Below are 18115 nucleotides of genomic sequence, written 5' to 3' on the forward strand. Positions count from 1 at the left end.
AATGTGCAGATACACCTCTGCCTTCCATCTTCCCTTCAGCTCCCTCTAGTGATGGCTGGGAGAAACTGCTGCAGGAAGCATAGATGTAGCCACATTACTTTCAGGCTGCAAGGACAAGTAAGAATGATACAAATAATACTTAGTATCCAATAGTTGTGCTATATGAAAGAAAACAGGCAGCAAACCAGGTAGTAAAATCGAACTTAATATATTGTCACCCAATATAGTTGGTAACTAGGCAAGCATAAAATGGAAACAATGCAATTTAGCCACTTCATTATAGGGCATTTTCACCCCCTTAATGCCCAGGCCAATTTTCAGCTTTCAGCACTGTTGCGCTTTGAGTGATTGTGCGGTCATGCAACGCTGCACCCAAACAAAATTTTTATCATTTTTTTGAGACAGATAGAGCTTTCTTTTGGTGGTATTTATTCACCACTGGGTTTTTTTTATTTTTTGCTAAACAAATCAAAAAAGTCTGACCATTTTTTTTTTAAAGTTTCTGTTATAAAACTTTGTAAATAAGTATTTTTTCTCTTTCACTTGTACCAATGTGGACTGTAATTATAAAGTACAGTGTTACTCCAGTATTTCTATGCATCGCATGTCCCTCTAGTGCTCAGTGTTACTAATTGACATCATAGTAGTGAGTCATGCTAAAGGGATTGTGGGACGAGTAGTTCCACAGAGTGATAATTGCTTTGCATGACTCTGTACCTGGACTACACATCCCAGGGATCTTTGCTGCTATCGGAGAGATTGCTGGGAGGAACTATTTAAGTAGCCAAATCCCTGTCCTGCAGTCTCTTCCTGCTGGGCCTGATGCGAGACTGACCTCTCCGTACATGGAAGAAGAGAGGTCGCGGCTTACCATGCGGTGTAAACTTTCCAACCAGATGAGAGGGCCTAGCACTGCTTGCTGTTCGTCGGACATCCATCCAGCAGCACTTCGATTGCCTGTCAACCCGTGTTCTACACTTCGCATCGGGAGATTGAAACGGCGCATGTGATCCAGTGCATGTGTGTCGCTTCAGGGGTTGCTGTCCGGAAGGCATTAAACTGGTCTGGTCATTGGTGAGAGGGCAATCGCTCACCTTTACAAATCCTTTCTTACGGTTTCACTGGGACACTTTTTACATACATCTTTACCTTGGGAATACTTTACTGAACCTATCTTGAACACTGTGCATAGACACCTTTAGCTTCTACCATTTCAAGAAATCTTATTACTTGCTATTACACCTTATTGGATACAATTAACAAGCTCCTACTGCCGGTGAAGACCATCAGATCTGCAACGGAGACATTGCTGTCATTATTGCCATTAAGTCTGACCTCTCATTAGCATTAAAGGTTTATAGGCTGGGAGAGGTTTCCCCTATTAGAAGTGTGTCATTATAACCATTTAACCCTGTTTATCCTTTCTGGTGCAAGCAGTACTCCTCTGTACATGTGTATATAATAGATTGTTTACCTGCAAATATCTTGACTTGTGTTAAAATGGAGGAATTCCTTTGCTGAGTTGGCGCTGTTGCCTAAAACTCAGCAGATCTATTACCTCCTCTCTGTGACAATATCTTCTTTGAACTGTAATAGTAAACATTATCAGAATATAAAGGCACAGAGTTGTCTGACTTATTGCTTTTAAGTGGTGCAAAGATGTATGAACCCAGAGTGTCAGGTGAGTTGGAATGTTCATCGGGTCATGGCAGCGCAGATGAGCAGGTAAATCCAAGCAGCCTCTTAGGGGGTCGTGCTACACACTTATGTGCACTAATGAGGCTGCACTGATGGGCACTGATAAGGCTGCACTGATATGCACCACTGATAATCAGCATTGGTGGGAACTGATAGTGGTAGGCGGTACTGATAGGCACTGACAGGCATCACTGATTGGCACTGACAGGCATCACTGAAGGGCAGGGATTGGCAGCACTGATGGGCACAGATTGTCAGCACTGATGGGCACTGTTGGGGCTGCACTGATAATCAGAACACTGATGATCATTGCCCCGATTATCAGTGTAGATGTCCCCTGTGTGGATTGCCACTTACCGGCTCTCCTCTCCTCAAGCCATGTCAACGTGACGACTGCCGGTAATGGCAAATCCTGTTTACACAGTCATCAGCTGTGATTGTACACTGCTGATCACATAGTAAAGATCCACTGTGACTGGGCCTTTACCCCGATCTGTGTCCAAAGGTCACAGCGATCACAGATACCTGCTGGTGCATGCAGCAGGGGGCACGAGGGAAGCACGATAATAGGAGGACATCAATAGATGCCCTGGAAATGTGCGACCATGCTGTAGCCATCATTTGGCTATAGTGCTGTCAGGAAGAGGTTAACATACAATGAGATTAACAGTAAAGACTAGGCATAAGATGATATTTGGCGTCCAGATTAGAATAAAAAGTAGAAGGGCCACCTCAAGTGCAGCAGTGAGCAGTGGCAAAGTCGAATCTACCGAGTGCTGGAACTATATTGCTACAGTACGCTAGTCCTAGATCGATTGGGTATGTACTGTCTAAAAGTAAAGCATTGTAGGGGAGGGGAGCAGGGGAACAAAGGGGGCATGAGGGGCAGTCCTTTGAGATGTTCTTCTGCTGGCTATCGTTGGGGTCTTTTAAGAGAGTCTTTGCACTTAATGACAGTCCCAGTTTGCAGATAGGTGCACTCTGTGTTCCCCACTGGCACTCGACCGCAGCAGCAGCGCAGTTGGAGGTTGGAAGTCTTGGGAACTTGGTTCCTCTATGATTCCCTGGGGAACAAGGGGGCCGATATCCAATTGGATGCGGATGCCCCATGTGACTCTGGCTGCCATTTTGGGTCAGACTGAGTCTATTTAGTCTCCAGCTCCCAGGCTCAGTGCGCTTTATGCGAGTAACTAGTGTAGGGAAAGGTCCCCCGTCTGGCTGGGATGGTGCTTATTGACAGGGAAAGGTTCCAGGGAAGTAGGGACAGTGCAGAGACCACGCCTACTTCTTCCAGGAAGCCTTCCCTTTTGAGCGTGGACTGGCCAGGCCGCATTCCGCTCCTCTTGGCAGATGCTGTCAGATGCATCTTCCATCCTTTAAACTGCTGTTTTACCATTGACACAATGCAAGTGACCCAGGAGGGTATGCTTTCCTGCTGGGCCTGTGTGTTTGCTGACCTTTTCTACAATATATTGCCATTGCCAAACACGTGTGATCTCTTTCTACCACACAACTCTGCACCTACAGTATAGGTACGGTATAGTCTCTGCAAAGGTGCAAGGTAGATGTGGTTCAGATGCAGTAAAGGTTCAGTAGAATAGAGTATAGGGTTGGTCAGTGCTGTGTCTTGGCCTATGTCGACAAGGCCTAGGCCTAGGGCGGTACTTTGTGGGGGCGGCAAAAAGCCACACCCCTGCACGAAAAAAAGCTCCCCCAACACGTCCTCCTGATTCCCGGCTCCCGCGGCCGCCTCCCGCATAAAGTCCAGCCCTGGCTGACGGCTTTCTGTGTGGCATTTGCTTACATTATGGGCAGTATGGGGCTGGGGGTTGGGAGTGACTGATGCCCCCATAAAATGGCTGGTGAGTGACTGGCCAGTTGCACGGGTGAACTGATGGAGGCGGAGCCTAAAGCTCCGTCTACCCTCCATGCAGCTTCCTTCCATTGCATCTTTTCCCCAGCCGTGGGGTGGGTCCTCTCTGTAACGATAGGAGGAGGAGAGAGAGGACGAGGACAGGAACCCCCAGGCAGCAGCAGCCAGGACAGCAGGTACAATTGCTAATGCTTTTGTGCATGTGCCAAGCAGCATATAAAGTGCTTAACATGGACTCAATTAATATATACAGATCACAGTGCAATAAAGTGCTCCATGCATGCTACAAACTCATTAAACAGTGCACATTCAGTGAAAGTTCGTGTACTGCAATGTGCTCCATGCATGCTGAAATCAAGGCAAACTTTGCAGTACCTAAACTTTCACTGAATGTGCAGTTTAATGGGTTTTCATTGATTTCAGCATGTGCACAGTGCTCCATGCTGAAATCAAAACATAACTCATATACACTAATAAGCTGTGATATTATGAAACTGATAGGCTGCCCTGATTGCCCCTGATGAGGCAGCATGGATGGGCACTGATAGGCTGCACTGGTGGCCACTGATAGGCTGCATTGGTGGTCCCTGATAGGCTGCACAGATGGCCCCTGAGGAGGCAGCACTGGTGGCCACTGATAGGCTGCACTGGTGGCCCCTGATAGGCTGCACTGATGGCCCCTGAGGAGGCAGAACTGAAGGGCACTGATAGGCTGCACTGGTGTGCACTGGCAATCCCTGATAAGGCGGCACTGATGGGCACTGATAGGCTGTACTGGTGGCCCCTGATGAGGCGACACTGATGAGGCAGCACTGATAGGCTGCACTGGTGGCTCCTGTTGAGGCGGCACCGATTGGCACTGATAGACTGCACTAGTGGCCCCTGATGAGGCAGCACTGATAGGCTGCACTGGTGGCCCTTGATGAGGCGGCACTGATGGCATTGATAGGCTGCACTGGTGGCCCCTGAGGAGGCAGCACTGGTGGTCACTGATAGGCTGCACTGGTGGCCCCTGATAGGCTGCACTGATGGCCCCTGAGGAGGCAGAACTGATGGGCACTGATAGGCTGCACTGGTGTGCACTGGCGATCCCTGATAAGGCGGCACTGATGGGCACTGATAGGCTGCACTGGTGGCCCCTGATGAGGCGACACTAATGAGGCAGCACTGATAGGCTGCACTGGTGGCTCCTGTTGAGGCGGCACCGATTGGCACTGATAGACTGCACTAGTGGCCCCTGATGAGGCAGCACTGATAGGCTGCACTGGTGGCCCCTGATGAGGCGGCACTGATGGCATTGATAGGCTGCACTGGTGGCCCCTGATGAGGCTGCACCGGTGGCCACTGAGGGGCTGCACTCGTGGCCACTGATAGGCTGCACTGGTGGCCACTGATAGGCTGCACTGGTGGCCACTGATAGGCCACACTGGAGGCCACTGATAGGCTGCACTGGTGGCTGTCAGTTTCGTGATGGAGTGATTAATCTAAGTATGGAGTGAATGGTGAGTTATTGTGTGTGCTAATGTACATTGAGGAAGAGGTGGAGCTCTAAGAGGAAAAGGTGGAGTCTAAAGAGGAAGGAGTGTGGCTTACAGATGATAGGGTGGGTCTTAAACAGGAAGGGATGTGGCCTTGACAGGAAGGGGTGTGTTGTATTTAAATTAGGGGGTGCTTTCATTTAGTTAGTCATAGGGCAGCACAAAACCTAAATACACCACTAGGGTTGGTACAGATGCAGTCTAGGTTTTGAATAAAATTACTGATCCTTTAGAAAGAAGAACCTTCACAGACATATGCTGCAGCATTTTAGATGCTGTACTGCTCCTCAATTCAAAGCAGAGTTGTGACTCTCATGTAGACTGCGCCTGCTAGTGCTACCTTAGGATGAGAAGTTGCAGGGGATGTAGCTATCAGTGTTGTCTCTGCTGATTCACTGGCCTGTAGCTTGTCAATCAGCACCTGGCAACACCAAGTCCTGCCCACTGTTTTCTAGATTGACAGCACTGCCTCTGTTGCTGAAACTCTCCCATTGTGAGCTGCAGTGTCTAGGAGGGCAAACATGTGAGACACAAGTGGAGGAGGATTTGGCTCAGTTGGAGAAGATTTTTGTTTACTTGATGTAGCACCCTGGTGTTTAGGCAGGGTTGCTCCAAAATGTAACTGTCAGGTATAGCTGACTCTAAGTCTGTAATTGCTGCACTTCTCTCTTTTTCTGCTAGGTGGCCAGGTACCTGGTGGCATTAGATATGAGAAGGGCAATGCAAGGTCAGATTATGGGTATATGGGGTATTCCAGCCAATGGGCAGGGGTTTTCCTAAATCCCTTGGCCTGCTGGAAGAGCCTATATATGGTATTTGGGTGGAGTCAGGTGATCGGTGTTCTGTGCCATCTGGACGGCTTTCGAGAATCGGGAAACTTCAGCGGGTATCAAGCCAGGGACCCAGCCAGCGGAGGTGACACTTGCAGAGCAGCCTTGTGTTTCAAGCCAGGGACCGAGTAGGCCAGTGGGGTGAAGCTTGATAAGTATCTGGAGTGCCAAGCTAGGAACCCAGCAGAGAGGCGGGGGTGACGCTTGAGGAAGATACTACCATGACGATTAGAGGAGCTCAAGGGATTCAGTGGCAGTGAATCATCTAGTCTATGAGAGTCTGGGAGCTCAGTGGGCTGAAGAACTACAAGAAGTGATTGTAGTGGAAGTTAGGAACTGTTAAAGACTGTTGCTATAGGGGACAGTATTCCTACACATGCAGACGTGGCTTCTTGCTGGATGCCTTTCCTTGCATGGCTGTCCTCCTGTTGAAGTCACGGAGTCTGCCAATCAGTCTTGCAACTACCTAAGGTGTCCTGGCCCTAACCCTCTCTCCCAAAGTTCTGTTAAGAGAAATAAAATCTCTTTTGCATTCAAGAAGTGTCTGGTGCCCAATCAATCTACCTTACATTACACCCACTATGCCATGCAACCCATCATATACAGAAGGAAGGAGGCCTGGGACCTTGCTACATTTATGAGGCTTCCGCATTACATAGTAACTGGATTTTGTACTTTCTTAGACTGTTATACCGGAGTCATTAGTTGTGCTGTAAACTGACTATCAGTTATGGATAGAGTAATGAGGGTTTAAGACATCCCTTAGGTTTCCATTGCTGTCTGTATCACATTGGGGATATTTATCATCTCTCCTAATTCTGGTGACCATTGTCAAGTGAGGGAAACGCCAACATTTTTAATTGTCACCAGAACAGGAATAGAGGGGAAGTCTTCTCTTCCGAGGGGGACACTTGTTCTGGCAACAGCTGACTAAGGGCTGTCTAAGGGCTCATTTATGTGTAAGTGTTAAAAGGAAGCGCTGGCCAGTAATCAGCAAATGCCTGCTGCTCCTGAAATTCACTGAATACCGGAAATAAAAATTGTGATTAAATTCCAGTTAATGCCTTCTTAGGGATAACGCATCGGGCGAAGTCAGCCATGACGTCAGCTTTGGATTTTATCAACAGTATTGCGCCATCAGTCTTCCTTCAATTTTTACATTCCACTGTGAGCTGAGAGCTGGTGATCCACTTGAGTGCAATTCAGGCGGTTGCAGGCAATAGGTTGGCATTTTGAGGATTTACACAGGCAATGAGGAGGTGACATATTGCCTTCTCACAACCTGTCTAATGCCTCTAAAAAAGCAATCCACTACAGATCAGGGGCAGCAATGACCGCACATGAGAACAAGCCTTAAGAGAGGAATTATCTAACTTTGGAGATACTTCCTTTCATTTCTTGTTCTGTTTATGGAATAGGAAGTAAAGAAAATCTCCCCAATTGGACGCAGCAGAAAAAAAAAAAAAAACCTTCCCTACTCCCAACAAAATAACACTGAGAATGCTGATTCTTGGCTCTCAGAAATGCTTTACCTGACAAATATTTGTCATATTCACCCAGAGTTCTTCTTCAAATCCAAATTATTTTTGCTCAGCAGTGTTTGGAATAAATAAAGAAAAAAACACACAGCTCTGTTTCAGAAAAAATGGTATTGATAGATTAGCACAAGCCATTTGTCTTCAGAATAGTCTGTTATTATATGATTATTGTCTGAGAATACTATTGATTTTTCTCACTGTAATTGATATTGTCTTTTGTTCTAAGCTCACAGCTTCTCAATGTCAATACATTGTGCAGTACATAACGTATAATCACCTATAAACAACAACAGCAGTCTTAGCACTGCCATAGGCGGCTGAGCACTTTTACTGCCCCTTTGAAAAGACAGCCAGTTAGGGTTGTATACTTTTCATAGCCAACCCCCTGGTTCATTCGGCAGGCAGTACCACACCCTGCCCTGCTGAAAGATGTAGCTCTTCTAGGAACATGTAGACACCATTTTGTGGTACCCAGTCGGGGTACTAAAGTCAGAATATGGGCTATGATAGAGGATTCTTCCTTGCATTGAGGAAAAGTATAGGTAAAGCTTTTTTGGCTATACGTCTCCTGCAGGTCACAGGAGTTCTGCACTCCTGTGACCCATTTTCAGCTGACAGCGGGCTAAAGCCCACTGTTGGCTGACATCACAGGGCCGGTCCAGGCTCTGAAACAGTCCCAACCATATGGTCAAGAGCCTAAACTAGATGCTCCCCTCCCTTGAGGGGCAGAGCAGAGAGCCTGCAGGCTGAGGACTGAGACCTGAGAGATCAATGTTAGTAACCGGTATCAAACCCTGTACTTGCAAGAACCTTCAGTAAAGTTCCTAAGTTATTAAGTGCCTGGTCTGAAGTCTCTCAAAGGGGCGCATGTATGACAGGTGAATCAAAAGTGTGCCACCAAGGTCTATAAGTGGAGAATGATGTGAAGATATAAGTGCTTTTCCGTTAGTAACCAGTCCCGGGTACATTGGGGCACTGACCGCTAGGGAGGGGGTCAATCAGACACCCCCTCGCTACCAGGGAACACCATCTTCCATGCCAGTCACACTGAGCACACGCCAACTGGCAGCTTAAGCTTTTCTCCAGGGATTTCTCCAGATATTGACTAGGTTATGATAGCTGGTCATTTGGCTCTACCAGCCCCTTTTTCTGGAAATGTCTTCCAGAAGTATGGGGAAGTAGTCAAACTCCCAGCCTGTGAAACCCTGAACAGACCAGAGCAAACAATCACTGCTCCCTTGATTACAAAAGGAGCCAAAAACAAAATTTGCCTAGCATCTGTAGCAGGTAACCCCGTGAGGGTTGTTGATTGTTGTAGTCCACCTGTCACCTTGCCCAGCCAGACACACTTTTTCCAGTCACTCGTTAGACAGAAAACAGTCCAAGCACTTTGTTTTTTTATTGAGGGGATGGGATAAGGGAATATGGGATGCCCACTGGATTGCAGAATATTTGCATGGGACCAAGTATATACACTCCTTGTATATACACTCCAGTCTTTACTTCAGCACAACACTTGCTTGTACTTCCAGGACCAACTAGCACAGGTTTAGGCCTGACACCCCCCCCCCCCCCCCCACTAGGGAGCTCCCTCAAAGGCCACCGACAGCCTAGCACTCCATCTCCAGCTTCCTCAGGAACAAACAGCTCCTCCCCCAGCTGGACTGACCCTAGGTATTTAAGGAGGCCTGCCCCCTGCCAATTCAAATTGGGGATTGGTCAGGGCTCCTTAGAACACACAAAAGCTCCACCTCTCCTCTCCACCTCTCTCTCCAGAAAGTACCAGAACATTATGAAAAGAAGTGGAAGGTCTTAATGATGCTGCTTGTTAGTCACCAGCTCTACACTGGGCCACTCCCATTCCAGATCAAAACAAACAGGACTAGTTACCAGCTAGGCCTGTCTAAATGTTCCTATTCTGCCAAAAAAAAAACATTGACATATATCTAGCAACCTAGAGGGTGCTACACTCACTCTCACCCACCCCCTAAAAGCAAGCTAGTTCCTTAGCTGGGACATTTAAAAAAAAGGGCATTCCATAAAAATGCAGTTTTGGAAATGGAAAAGGGAACAAACTGGGACAGTGCTATTCACAATTAAATGTGTACAAAAAATATAGCAATTGTGTGAGTATTTACACAATATACATCATATTACACACCTAACTACAAGCCCCTACTACTAACATCAATCACATACACTGTACATTAGGCCAGAGTATCTCCCCCTAGAGGGAAATCTCTGCCCGCAAGTTTCTTGGCTCCAGCCAGAGGTTGATGGACAGCTGTCCCATCCGAAGAAGTCCTGTAAAAACAAAAAAAAAACAAAAAACACAACATACTACTCTGGTAACTATCTACATACTTCACAACACTTTCTGTCAGAAGGGGGTTAGCATCCTTCCAACAGAAAGAAATGTACCCAATATAGAGCACATCGTCATTCATTTCTGTCCATTATTTCCTGTATCAGGTTCTGTCAACAGGGAATTATGGTCCTGCTGATAGAAAAGCAAAATGAACAGTTTTTTTTTCCTCTGGAGTTCCTGGTGAGAGGGGCCCCTCCCTGGACTATCAGACTCCTGTAAAAGTTAGATAAAGAATCAGACCTCACCCAGCGTTCATTGATAGGAAAGTCCATCCATCAAGCACAATACAAGGTGGAAGGCCTGTCTGATCCTGCATAAGTCAGGGAGAAAAAAAAACACATTCTCTGCAATCTTCACAGCAATCCATGTGGCTATTTCAATGGTGAGCTATACATGTCAACAGTCCTTCACGCATAGAAATGTGGGTCAGACATTCTCCTCCTGCCATCCTCTTCCTCCCTGATGGAGATAGAGTGACTTCTCCTAGGCTGTCCTGCCTTCACAGCCATCACTCTGTCTCTATAGATTTCTCTCCCCAGCCTCCATTCCCTCTGAATGTCCTCAAAACAGGCTAATGTCTCCTCACATTCCGGCACCCACAGAGACTTGGGGATATGCAAATACTCCCAAACCAGGTAATCCTCCCACTCTCCCCGGGAGCTCTCCACGATGTCCATGGTCTCGGGAGGGACATAAGGGTAATCTAGACCCCATTCCAGAGCAACTCCGTGCTGAACTTCCCGCTGGAATCCAGAAAACCTTGGCAGTTCTCTTGGTTTTTCTTTTCCAGGCAGGACACAAGCATCATGAGACCTCTTGACCCACTGCCTATATCCAGCTGCTCTGGTCTGGGTGGTGGAGGGTCTGTTATAAAAGAGTTGTCGGCTGCTGATAGGGGTTCCTGCAGCTTCTTCGGTTCCCATAGCTGGACCTGGCACATCTCCTCCCTCGGACTGAATTTACAGGACTTGGGAACCTCCTGTCTCCCATTCCTCCCTAGAGCTGCTGCTGTGAGATGACCACTCCACTAACTCCTCCAGAGACCCAAACTCAGCTTGCATTCTGGGGGAACCCCAATATATGACCCTGCCCTCGCCTTCCCCTTCTGTCTCACCAGAGGGCGCACTCTCCTCCAACACTGGCTCCTTCCAGATGGGGACTGCAATGGACACAAGAGCGGCTGGCATTTCAGGGATACTATCTGGTTCCTACTGGGTAGTACTTACAGTTACCAGGTCCACCGACCAGGCCGCAGGCCACGACAGACTCTTCTTCTCTGTCACGATTGTTCGCAGGGGAGTCACCAGGCTCAGACTCCACCCCACCTTCTGGCAATGATTCCAGGCCCACTCTGGCGTTCTGGGCCACAATGACCGCACCAGATCCAGGCACTGACCACCGTGGTCGGGATCCGGCATTCTTGACACAGCATGCACAATCGCTCCGTCTACTCAGTCATCCAGAGGTCTCCTCTATGCTGGGTCTCCTCTAGGGCGTGGCACCACCCCCTCGCTTCCAGACAGGCTGGCGTCTGCCAAACTGATAGGCAGGCCCCTCCCATGGCATGCTGCAACCCCTTGTTAGACGAATTGAAGTTTGCAGGCACACTGTAACTAGCAGAACTTGTCTGGGCATGTTGCTCGGCACTGAATGTGCCCGAGGAACTGTAAGCAGGTGACCGCTGGTGGCTTTTCTGGTGGTTGTCGATAGCAACAATAATGTTCGTAGCCCATGCCTCACTGAAAGAAACACTCTTAACACAGTCCTGCTCGCAGGCTTACCCCCATCACCCCGGGCAACAGTAGACACTTCCAGGCATACTTTACTGTTTGAAGCAGGATTTTGAAGCAAAAGTTCAGGATGCCCAGCATTAGCAGACAGCTGGACATATTTATAATCAAACTCGAGATGTTCAGCATTAGCAGATTGCTGGACATATTTGTAATCCGTGGGCGCAGACGCCCGCCGTGGTTGCCATGGGTGACAGCACATGGTGAACAGTTCCTGAGTTGCAGGAATTAGCACAAGTGTCTATCCCAGCCGCAGTTGGGGCAACTGGGCAGCAGGCAGCAATAACTTGAACCCAAGGGCAGCTCCCGCTGGTTGCTGTGACACATTCACTATTCACCTCAGTCTCCTTATAATTTTCACACAAGTTCCCAGGGATGTTGTTTGTGCTTACGTATTCATGTGTGATGACTATGTACAGCTGGTGGAGATTTTATTGTTCCTTACCTTGTACCGTGTTATTTCTGTAATGTTAGAACCTAATAAAAATCTGTTGGAAAGAATTAACATGTTGCCACCAAATTTTCTTTGAAATTAAGATATTGCTGTGTAATAAGTGCAGTCACAAAAGAAATGCAACCTTTCGGAGCCATGCAATATTTTTTTTCAGAAATAGGTGACAAACTGCAGAAATAACAAACAACATATTAAAAGACCAGCAACAAATGGCCATGTTGTCAAAATTAGTACTTTACAGTGCCATATATAATTTGCTACACCACCCAGTCACGAAGATCTAATACAAGGTGTAATACTTGTATATTGGCTGCTAGATTGTGAGTAATATGCTACTGACTGGGGGTGGTTGCCTCTTGTTGTAAGAGAGAGAAGTTACTTACTGAGAGGGATGCTGCTGCGGTTGGGATGACAAGCTGCTAACTGAGTTAGGAATGTATTGCTGTGGTGGGAGAGATGTGCTTATGACTGAGGATAGGGGAAGGGAGTGCTGAGTTGGGGTGTGATATGCTACTAAATTAGAGGGGTTCTGCTGGGGTGGGTATGATGATCTACTGATTGGGGGTGCTGCTGTGGTGGGAGTGATGTTTGGGTGCTGCTGTGGTGAGAGTAATGTACTGCTGACCACTGATTGGGGGGGGGGGGGATTTTGGGTGGGAGTGATTTTCTGCTGATTGGAAGGGGGGTGCTGCTGGGGTGTAAGTGATGCTCTACTGATTGAGCAGGGGTGGTGCTACTGGGGTGGGAGTGACCTTTTACTGAATGATGTGAGGGGGTGTCTACTGCAGTGGGAGTAATATGCTACTAACTAAATTAATATGTGCTGCTGGCATTGGGGTGACATGTTAATAGTCACTGATGGAGTTTGCTGTTTAACTAGGGCTGACTTGCTTCTTATTGATGGGGTGTGTTGCTGGCGTTTGCATAACATGCTAATAGCAGGAAAAAGGTGTGCTTTTGTGTTAGGGGCTGACCTTCTGCAAACTATGAGAGAGGTGTGCTGATTGGGTTGCATACCTTCCAACTTGTTGAGATGTGAATGAGGGACACTTATTAGCAAAAGTATGTAGGCATAGGACACATCCCTGACACGCCCCCTTAAAGGTTGCAAACTGATCCTAAGGTTGGGGGGTGTACTTTTGCAATTTTACCATTGGGACTACCTTGTCCTGATACTAGATTCAGTACAGATTTGTTTAGACCTTTTAAAAAAGAAAAACAGAGAAAAAACTAAGCTCTAGGAAGTTTTTAATATTTAACAACATAATTTCAAAGAAAGTATTCATGAAATAAGGATATTAAGCAATATTTAAGTTGCTATCTTTGAGAGAATTCTTTGGTGACGTACTGTATGCCAATATCAATATTCGCATACCAGTAGCATCTTATAGAAGATAATTTGTACTTAAAGAAATTGCATATGATCTCATCTAATCTTAAGTTAATATTTACAGGAATTATGTTCTTGGACAATTTGGCCAAATGCAATCCTCTCTATTGAAACGTTTCCTAATAGCACTTTCACAAGTTAATGGGAGAGTACACATCCAGTTATTTCTGTGACATGTTTGATGTGACAGTTTTATATGCATGCTTCAGTATATATTATAAGGAGAAAAGTTTTTGGACAACTGGTCACCACACACATATGAGAGTCATCCCAGTTCAAAACCATGGCCATTATTAGAGAAGGGCTCCCTTGCCCATACCCTTTTTCAACTATAACTGCTTCCACTCTTCTGCAAGGGAGTTTTCACAAAATTTTGGAGTGTGTCTGTGGGAATTTGTGCCCGTTCAGTCATGTGTGAAGTCAAGTAGTGGAGTTGAATATACCCCAGATGATGTCTAATCAGACGAAACGCGTTGGTTCGACTTCTGCCAACATCACTGCGCCTTTCCATGCTTTTATATGAGCTCTTTATGCACTTCTGAAATGTGAGTGTTCCATTGTTACTCTTTTTTAATAAATTAATTGTAAACAATATCACACTATGTGGAACTTTTCTTTGATTTTTGGTTTCAACGTGTGAGCAAAAGGACATCCTCTGGTCCTCTTCCCTCCATTTGAACCTTATTTGGATGTATACTGTGAACCGGTTGTCAACCAGCATCATTCAAAGATCTGTCTGGATTCCTGATGGTCTTCTGCTGTATACGGTGTTTATCACCATAAGCCTGTTTGACTTAAGAGATATAAGCCCCTTTACGTCTACTACTTCCAGTAAGCCTTCATACAATTGGTGGTGGTTCTTTTCACAAGTCTCCATTACAAAGATTCTCTTTGCACCACGTTCCTAATTGATGCCATCTGTCCCATTGATGTTTTTGGGATGTCCATGTACTGACAACACTTTTGGGGCGTACACACAGTCGGAATTTTCGACCGGACTGGTCTGACGGACGGCGACGGACCAAATCCGGCGAACAAGCCGATGTATATACTAACTTTATAGTATATTTGGTCACAATTTATACTGTCGTTTTATACATTTTTCTTTTTGTCACTTTCTGGTGTTTGCCTCCAGCTGTGCTGGCTGCTTTATATATAGTTTTTCACTTTTTCACAGCACGGTAATCCTTTTTTGATATTTTGAAGTATTGGTGTTGGCAAGAAGATTTGGCTTGCAATCAGTGTCCCTCTTCATCCCAAAGGTGTTCAATAGGGTTGAGGTAATGGGCTCTGGGAAGGCCACTTGAATTCTTCCATACCAACTCTTAAACCATGTCTTTATGGATCAGGTTTCATGTACCTAACTCAAACTCAAATACTTTTGCCCCCATTTTGTATTTACCTGTCCCAAATTTCTCAGTACTTTTGGAGTTTATTGCCAATCTTTATATATATATATATATATATATATATATATATATATATATACTCTGTTATTAATTTTCCTTTACAGTAGTTCTCCTTAAGGGGATATTTCCAAGAAAAATAAAAACCTCTTTCTTCAAATGAAGATCAACACAGTTACATAAAGGTATCCGTGCCCTACCTGCTGTTTTTTTTTAAAACCCCAGTAAAAAAATAATTGTATTTTTAGGTTGAACCATAATACCAAGTTTTAGCAGCAGGTGGTGCTGAATATAAAATCTGGAATTGCAGATCTCAATTTTGAGTTACGAGGAGCGCAGAAGGGAGAGCAAACACTTTACGCCAAAGTCTTGTAGATATAATATTGTAATGCTGAGACTAGCTAATGAAATCATGTGCTATTTTCTTTTGGAGGTATTCATAGTAAATATAATTGATAAACAATAGTTACAGATTGTCACTTTTTTTTATATTTCAACATATTTCAAACTAAACCTGTTTCGAGGTACATCAATTGTAATATGATCATTTATATTGTTCCTAATATGAAAAGATTGTACAATGCTTATTGAGTTATAATTTTTTTTCTCACTGTGGGGTCAGGCTACATAAAATACAGTAATTGATGCATCAATCTCTATGAAAGAGACGTTGTATAGGTTTTTGGTTAATTTAAAATCAAATTGTTAAGGGTTATTAGTTTGCATAAAGGACCACCGCACTCCCTCTGTTGCACTGTATGTCCCAAGCCTACTGTATATTATACTGTATACTCTGGTCTGTCATAATCAGTAGATTGCACTGTACTTTATATACTCTGAACAACCACATTGCATTCACTGTAATGTATGTAGTGTAATACCTAAGGAGATGCTGATGATTTTGGTCCTATTTTCCTATTTACAGCACACATAGCCAGGCACACAACATTTTCTTTATTCTTCTACTCGCTCAGAAAACAGCCTATGGTTTTTTTAGGGTTTTTATTGGGAACAATGAACAAGGGGAGGGAGCATGGGATACCCAGATAAACTGCAAACTGAACAAATTGAGGACTCCAACTTCTGGCTGCACTTCACAAACTGCTGGCTGCACTGCTGTACAAGTTGCTGACTGCACACACTGAATGTCCCACAGGATTCCTAATGCTGCTGGTGACTTGTACTCCATCAGGAATGAAAAGCTGCACACAGTCATTTCCCTTCAGCATTGGGGGTTATTTACCTACTTAGCCACAGGATCACTGGTTGTCTCTTACCAATGTCCACCAATGTCCACCAGGCTCCCCCTAGTAAAGGAGATGTAGACTCTCACCACCACAGGACAGTTGGACTCTTTCCCACCAAATTCCTCCTGGCTCTCTCCAATGAGCTTCCTCCTGACCTGACTTATTCTTGGACATGGATCTGTGAATAGGCCACCCCAGCTAAGCCTAGCTGGAACCTCTGGGTTTTCCTTAAAGCTTCCTAAAGAATCCTGCTTTAGGGGACAGAGCCCCTGTACAGGGGTCTGCTCCTGCAGGACTGGACCCAGGAATACTGCACTTTGCTGCTCAGATATCTATTTATGGGCTCTCCCACCACCTTCTGGGCATACCTCCCCTGGAATTGGCTGGAGTACCAAAAAGATTCAGGTTGCCTGTTCTGCTTGCCCTGTCTTAGGGGGAAGTAACAAAACAGCAACCTGTAAAACACTGAGTAGCCCTAAGCTTTACTACCTCTACTTAAGGTAGAGTTTACTACCATTTTAAATTAGTAGTTAGGGAGGGTTAGGAGGGCCCAACTCCTTAGAGCTTACCACCTAAAACCTAACACTGACTTCTGGAAGAAAGAGGGGTGGCTTACATCGTCTGCTCACTTTTGTAGAACTGGTTATCTCTTATGTACCTGGTGGCCACAAGGAACAGTAGGGAGCAAAAGAAAGATACATATAATGGACAAGAAAGGGGCAGCAGTTAACTAAACCTTTTGTAAAAAACATTTTTGTAAATTGTCTTGCCTTGCCTGGCAAAATACTTCTAATTCTGTGCAGCTAATGCTGTTATTCTCATACCCCAAACAAACATCATAACTACAGAGCGGGGCCTACTCGCCCTGCACATGGGGGTACCTCTCTCGTGTAAATGCTCACAAATGCCCGGGAGCAGGTGGGGCTGTGGTCATGCTACTTTTGGGGGAACCGCCTGCTAGGGAGGAAGTCAAAGCACAGATTCACTCGCTACTGGAGGACCTATCACCCATCCCTGGTACCATTCCTCGCTGTCTGGCTGCTGTTCACTCTCACCAGTTCAAGGTTACCCATGGCAACTATTCTCATCCTTCGACTCTCCTGCAGAGTTAACCTTTTGTGGTGACCTTTCTCTAGTAACCTGTGTGTGCTTTACAGGCCCTGTTCTTCGGATATGTCATGTAGCACCATGCAGCACTTTAGAGTAACTTCAGACCAGGCTTTGAAACTGTTAACAAAACTTGAGGCCCCTTTCACACTTGCGCAACTTTTCATGCGACTTGGGACTGCAAAGTCGCATTACAAGTCATACCCCATGATTTCCAATGAGTACCATTCATATCTGTGCGACTTCAAGTCCCTTTACTACTTTGGTCGGACTTTGATGTGAGTTGAGGTCCATAGACCTCAAGTTTTCACAGGCAAAAAACATTAGACCCAGAATGAACTCTCCCCACCTGGGCAGCCCAGACTTTATATCTAACAACAGCCCAACATATAGGCACCTGCCTACACCCTGGTGACTTAACTTTTCTCTATAGCAGTTATCAACACAGCCTTCCCCAGAGGTTATCCTCTGTCTCAATCAAGTTGTTACACAAAGTTACCATTTCTTCTCAACTAGAGCTGCTGTGTTGGGGAACCCAGGTAATGAACATCAAGGGGTTCATTAATAAATAATTTGCATCACAATTTGCCCAGTAAAAGTGCATGTGCATTTGTTCTGTGCAAATGGGACAAAAAAAATGTTACACGTTTATAGCCTGTACTTTGTGATTGTAAATCACTGATTTTAAAGTGAAAATAATGTATTTGGCCACTAGATGGGGTTAAGTCTCATAGAAGATTCCTATAATACTTCGCTCCATCTAGTGGGCAAATGTGGTATTTTCTGTTTAAAATGGGTGAATGGATAAATATGAATTTCTTGTGAATCAACACCAAGTTTTTCATGCACTGATAAAAAGCAGCCTAACTCCAGGAT

This window comes from Aquarana catesbeiana, linkage group LG11 (genome assembly GCF_042186555.1).
Source record: "Aquarana catesbeiana isolate 2022-GZ linkage group LG11, ASM4218655v1, whole genome shotgun sequence".
Classification (NCBI taxonomy): domain Eukaryota; kingdom Metazoa; phylum Chordata; class Amphibia; order Anura; family Ranidae; genus Aquarana; species Aquarana catesbeiana.